Here is a 6,860-nt window from a genome sequence, read left to right on the forward strand (position 1 = left end):
TTCCCACTTCTCATGACTGGTGTATTTTCAGTACTAAAGAACCTCTGCATCAACCCCCAGATTGTGACGCAGTACTTCATCAGTAGTCGCTAGGGGTAAAGGGACAGTCACAGAGACCAAAATAGTCATTTTGCCTCAGGGTATTTTTGACAGCTCTACTTTATACCTTGACGTAAGAGGAATGACCAAACAAATCCCTTGCTTTGCAATGACAATAATCTCTATTGGGCTTTGTTGTTCACATTTGCTTTCATTGTTTGTCTGCGATTTACAATTTGGGCATTTAGCAGATGCTCTTACCCAGACTTCCAAAGTCTTAAATCTCAGGAGAGGATGATGCTGCCTGAAACTGAACAGGCAGCATCAAACAAAACAAATAATAATTCACACTGTATAGACCCATTTGTCTTAGTGACACTCTCAGGAAAGGGGGGGTGCAAGTCGGGAATAAAACATAATGACCGATAGACTACAGTTGGATATACTGGGGTCTATTTTTAAGTTAAGTTTTTAACTTAACAATGCATCAATCACAAACAAATCACTCAGCTCCATATATGGGCACAAAGGGGGGACACACGGACACACACAGACAGACAGACAGACAGACAGACATGATCTGCTAGGTCTCATAGTAAGTGCTCACTGCATTCGCAACTATACAAAGTTGGCGGCCAGGGTGAAATAGAACCCTGTCTAGAGTTTGACAATGCATTTTGTCTTCGTTTTAGACAGGCCCCAAACAGCTGCACATGGCTCTAAGCAACTAATTCTGTGATACAAGTTTCTCTGTGTTACTCTTGAAAGAGAAAACTGTCATTACATCTTCTCGCTGTATCGCTTGAAGCACGACAGGATGTCAGCCACATACCACTGTCTGCTACTTCTAATGCCAAGCAATTTAAAACACGGGTCTTCTACCTGCTGAAACACGGAAGCGTCAGGTCTTTTTTAGTCTGCTGCTAATTGGCAAGCCTGCCTGCACTCCCCCAGAGTGAAGGGATGTCTGCTGGGAGAAGAGCTAGCTCAACACATCTTATCTCTCTGCAGATTTCTTCATCTGTTATAATTAATTGCATCTTTAAAAGAACAATGTGTAAATACGCTGCTGACACGCTGCCAATTAATTTTCAGCCGGCTCGTTTCCAACACTTCCCCCGTTCCCCACTCCACTGAGGTAAATTAAAAGTTTGGGAGGGTGTTACCAGGACAGCTTTAATGGCATCTCTTTGTTCCAGGCAACACATTGTGAAGAATACATTCAAGCCCAACAAAGTGCTCCTGCTCCATGTAATCAATTCCCTCAGCTTCTGCCAGACAAAGAAGACAAGGCACATAGAAGATCTGAGAGAATGCAAACTTTGGTCTGTGCTTGTTCTTTGATCAGTTACAGCAAGGTTCTCTTACACTGAGGAAATGTGAAGAAAGGGAAATGCCATAACTGCCCGGTACAATTATGTTCTGACACAAACGTGCACACGCGTGTGTGCACACACACACCGTCCATTGCGGTCCGTCCATTTGACATCTGTGCCATTTGTAGTATTTTGTGGTGTAGACTCCATTCCTGTTGTGCTGTGAGGGTCCATGTCTCACTGTCTCAGTCTCAAACAGCAGTACTGACTCCACTGTAGCTACAAACAGCCACCTCTTGAGGTACTCATCCATGGTGGTATGGGAAGGTCATGGAAGAATAATTCACACATATATACTGTATACACACACACACACACACACACACACACACACACACACACACACACACACACACACACACTACTGTATATATATATATATATATATATATATATACAAATATATACACATATATATATACACTAGAATCTCGATCAGCCTTTGGCTGGTCTCGTCCAGTGAGGAGCAGACAGACAGACACGTCTACAATTATAGTAGTATATGTGTGTGTATATATATATATATATATATATATATATATATATATGAGCTTCGTCAAGCATATATATATACCATTAATTATACAGATCCAGGCGTGGTATAAATGATTCAATTAATTACGTTTGGGATTATGTATGGGAGGGGCAGGCAAAGATGCTATATGCAGACACAAATGAACAAACAGATCAAATGGAAACTCATTTGAAAAAAATCTCTTTCCATATACAGAAATATGAAAATATAAATGTATATAGCAGATGTACCAATCAAAAATCAACCCACTATGACAGTGCCAATGAATCCAAATATACAATGTAAAGATTTATAAACAAATAAAATATCATGGGCCTCATCCTAGGGAACATATGGAGTAGGGCAGGTAAAACAGTCAAAATTAGTGCAACCATATTCATAATAATGGTTTAATAAATAGGGCAGTGTGGTAATAAAACATTTATGTCCATTGAGATTATAACTTTCCCATTTCCTTTTATAGTGCTAAATGTGTGGCGAATCTGCAGAAAAAATGCTTACCACTAGCTTTCTTCACAAACGTGTTCATAAAGGTGTCTACTATCACATCATAAATTTGTTCCAACCCAACTCTCTTGGGAAACTTTGTGACAGCTGCTGAAAGTTGGGGTACCATAAACATCCAATAAAGGCAAAATTCCCCAAATTTCATTATGCTTTAAGTAGCATGTGACATGTCAAACTAGGGGGTTTTCATGATGCTGAATCCATTCCAAGCATTAGTTTTGCACGAAAACACTCCTTGGGCTAAATTCTGCCATAGCCACTGCCCAAATGTGCCCAAATGTGCTGACCTCATCACATGTGTGATGATGGCTATGGCTATATTTAGTTTAGATTTTTGTGCAAAACAAATGCTTGCAATGGATTAAGAATCATGACATACATACATATAAGATGGCAAGACATAGAAAGATAATGTCACATTTCCAGTTGAACATTTTTTGCAAGCCTTGTAATGTGTATTTTAGACATTTAATTGTTCACCTTTTAAGCCCTACAAGCTGGAGATCAGTTCACTTGTCTTTGTTGTGGCAAGACTGCCCTCTGGTGAATGTCAGTCAGTAGTCCTCTGTTGACTGGTGTTTTCTGTCTGTGTTAGTGCTTTTGTAAGTTTATTGTTGTTGTTTGTTCTCATGTTTGTTTGTTTCTTGTTTACATGCCATTTGTTAATGCAATTTTGGATTCATACAAACAAAGCCATTTAATGATCTTATGTTGATTGTAGTCGTACAATGAATGCTTCTCTTAACAATGAAAAACGAATAAATTAAGACATTTGGGGTCTTTGAAATTCAAAAGGTTAAGAATGACTGACATCTCACCATGGCCCACTAAAGGTTAAGAATCACTGACATCTCACCATGGCCCACTAAAGGTTAAGAATCACAGACATCTCACCATGGCCCACTAAAGGTTAAGAATCACTGACATCTCACCATGGCCCACTAAAGGTTAAGAATCACTGACATCTCACCATGGCCCACTAAAGGTTAAGAATCACTGACATCTCACCATGGCCCACTAAAGGTTAAGAATCACTGACATCTCACCATGGCCCACTAAAGGTTAAGAATCACTGACATCTCACCATGGCCCACTAAAGGTTAAGAATCACTGACATCTCACCATGGCCCACTAAAGGTTAAGAATCACTGACATCTCACCATGGCCCACTAAAGGTTAAGAATCACTGACATCTCACCATGGCCCACTAAAGGTTAAGAATCACTGACATCTCACCATGGCCCACTAAAGGTTAAGAATCACTGACATCTCACCATGGCCCACTAAAGGTTAAGAATCACTGACATCTCACCATGGCCCACTAAAGGTTAAGAATCACTGACATCCCACCATGGCCCACTAAAGGAGCAACAACCTCTGCTATTAGTGCATGAATGGCATCACATTGTGACAGTGAGGGTGAACATCCCCAGTGGAGAATGTATGGTGTCAAATCAAATGAGCATACTGCAAATTAAAAGGTTCTGTGCACCTCAGCCATGTCTTCATCATAGGGCCGATTCGGCCGATTCGGGGGGGGCGGGTACCGTCCTAAAGTCGGCTCTTCGGTGCTACTGAAAATTTCTGACGAGCCGAAATCATTTCGGCACTACAGCGCCGAAACAGCGGTAAAATAGGAGTATGAATCGGCCCTTATACAGCCCCCTTTTTTGATCAGTCACTTTTACATTAGCGCTACTCTACACATAATCACGTCCAGACAATAAACACAAATAATGAATAATCATTACAAAGTAATTATAGCGATGACTACTCACTAAAAATATGACCTCAGATAACCTTCTGCCAGATTAAGTCTATGTGGTCAAATTAGCATTCTGTAACTATACACAACTACTGTAGTACCTGCTTCTGCAAGGGATACATACATACTACACATTTTTACAAGACATTTAGGGGAATGAGTGCAAGACTTGCTGATGCCAACTCAGATAACTATTGAATTATCTTGCAGTAGATATACAGTAGTAACTAGAAAACCATTTAAATGGTATACCAAAACCTGCATATGTACACACACACACACACACACACACACACACACACACGCATGCATGCACGCACGCACGCACACAGAGTGAGAGAGACACACTGCAGAGTCCCCGACACACTGCATATGACGTTACCCTAATTTTACATCCTAACTATTACTCAAAGTATAATTTTAACACCATAGATTTCACTGTGTAGTTTATGAATTGAACACATTGATTAAGTTCCTTGTTGATGCGGATGACAGCGCAGTGTGAACTGTGAAGGCAAACGCTGCAAATTAAATATGCAAGAACGATGCAACTTCTCCGCCCATTCGCATCGAGTCTACCGAAGTAGAGGTGACAAACCGAAATAGGGATATGTACAATATATTCACATTAGACAACCAGATATAACCTTTATCGATTTTAAAATTCCTTCTGAATAGAATCAGTCATGACTCTCTGAATCGGCATCCTTTTTAAATACAGCAGGAATGTCAACAAACAGGACATGGTGTACTTGTACTTACTGGTGATGATGGGGTCGATGTCCCTGGCCTTGGATGCTACATCGGAGGCACACACTTGACCCACCTGCACCAGCAGAGCTGCCACGTCGTCGTACAGCGGTGGGAACGCCTGGCAGAAGGCCACCAGGCAGGGCAAGGTGGGCATGAAGAAGGTGAAACGCTTGGCACGGGTCAGTACTAAAAAAAGAACATTACAGTATACTTACATTAATGGAGAATATTATGCAGCACTAACAGGCAGCTACCAGAAGATGGCGACCAAACAAAGGCAGAAGGATAAAACGCAACATATATACTGTATAAATGGGATAATAATGGAAAGATGTATTCATCTGCGACGAGGAAGTCTCAAAAGTAATGAAAATACATTAAAAAAAACATTGGCTGCATGCTAACCTGTCAGCAGGGTGCCCATGACGCTGATTGCCAGCCGGGCCACACTGATGGACTTGGGCAGTGCGTACTGAGTGCACAGATGTGACAGCAGCTGGATGGCAAATATCTGGCAGGACAAAGCAAAACCACAGCAACATGGTCAGGACAATGTTATAGATAAACATTTAACAAAGCATGAACAATGAAAGAACTCAAGTAAACAAAGACCCCAGACCTCGTCAGGTGATGAAGACACAGTTGGGGTCAAAACGTTGTCATCCTTAACCAAATACATTTGCATTGGGAGCTACTAAAGTGTATCTGTGTTTGCATGCATGTTCTCTGGAGCCCTTCTCCTGAATTATTATCATTATCATGTAATAACTTCAATCTGCCACAAAGGGGAAATGATTAGGATGAGGGTAATAAAGGGCTTCCAGTGGAGCTTTGAATGATGGCATCTCCCAGAGAAACTGTCTTTACTTTCTTAATTGCCAGGCATGTCCTAAACACACCATTGTTTGTAACCTTACATATTGTACTTGACTACCATTGGTAGAAATGTGTAAGGTGGGATTGGAACAGTTAGAGGCTAAAAAGCAGTATTGTAATCTTTGGATTACCTGGTTTTATTACAAAATAAAGTAACAATAATTAGTGTTGATCCCGCTTATTATTTTACTATAATTGCACACATGCGCCCACACACACACACACACACACGCGCGCGTGCACGTGCGTGCGTATATAAAATAAATATAAGGTTTTATTATTGAAAAATTAACATTTTGGAATTATGAGGTTTCCTCCGGACAGCAGAGATATATCAGTTATTATAACTATTGTCAAAATGAACACTTTCACAGTGAATAGTTACATTTTGTAAGGAAAACAAACCTCTTGTCAATTAATAAACAATAATACCTTGCATACACTACAATAAGTCTTGAGAATGTAATAAGCACTTTTGTCTGACTTTTGCAAAGATGACAGCAGAGGTGTCATTTTGTCATTGCTCGGCATGAAACACAAATGCATGGATGCATGCAACCACAGATGCACTGCTGCACACAATAGGACCATACTACTATTGCATTGCCGACATGTGTGTGTGTGTGTGTGTCTGTCATACCTTAATTGTTACTTTGTGCATTGGGTCTATTACCGTAAGTCTAAACTTCCACCAGGCTTTCCACACATTGGGGTTCTGTCAGACAGGGGCTTTGCTTGAGGCAGATATGACAACCTGTGGGTTTTCTTGCCATGCCTTCAACAAAAGAGCAAAATGTAGCTGTAAATGTAGGTGAGAATGGGGTAAGATGAGCTTTTCACTTAAGTTAAGTTGTCCTTGGAATTAAGGCAAAATTAGACAGCAGTACAATCTGAAAATCTACCCTTATATTTCAGGATGTCTTCTATCAATTGAAATTACGAGTATCTATGACAAAGGGCCATAAAAATATGACTTGAAAAAGTGGTCATGTGGCTCAAATTGCCCCGG

Source organism: Protomyctophum bolini (genome assembly GCF_963924005.1).
Source record: "Protomyctophum bolini genome assembly, chromosome: 13".
NCBI classification, from domain to species: domain Eukaryota; kingdom Metazoa; phylum Chordata; class Actinopteri; order Myctophiformes; family Myctophidae; genus Protomyctophum; species Protomyctophum bolini.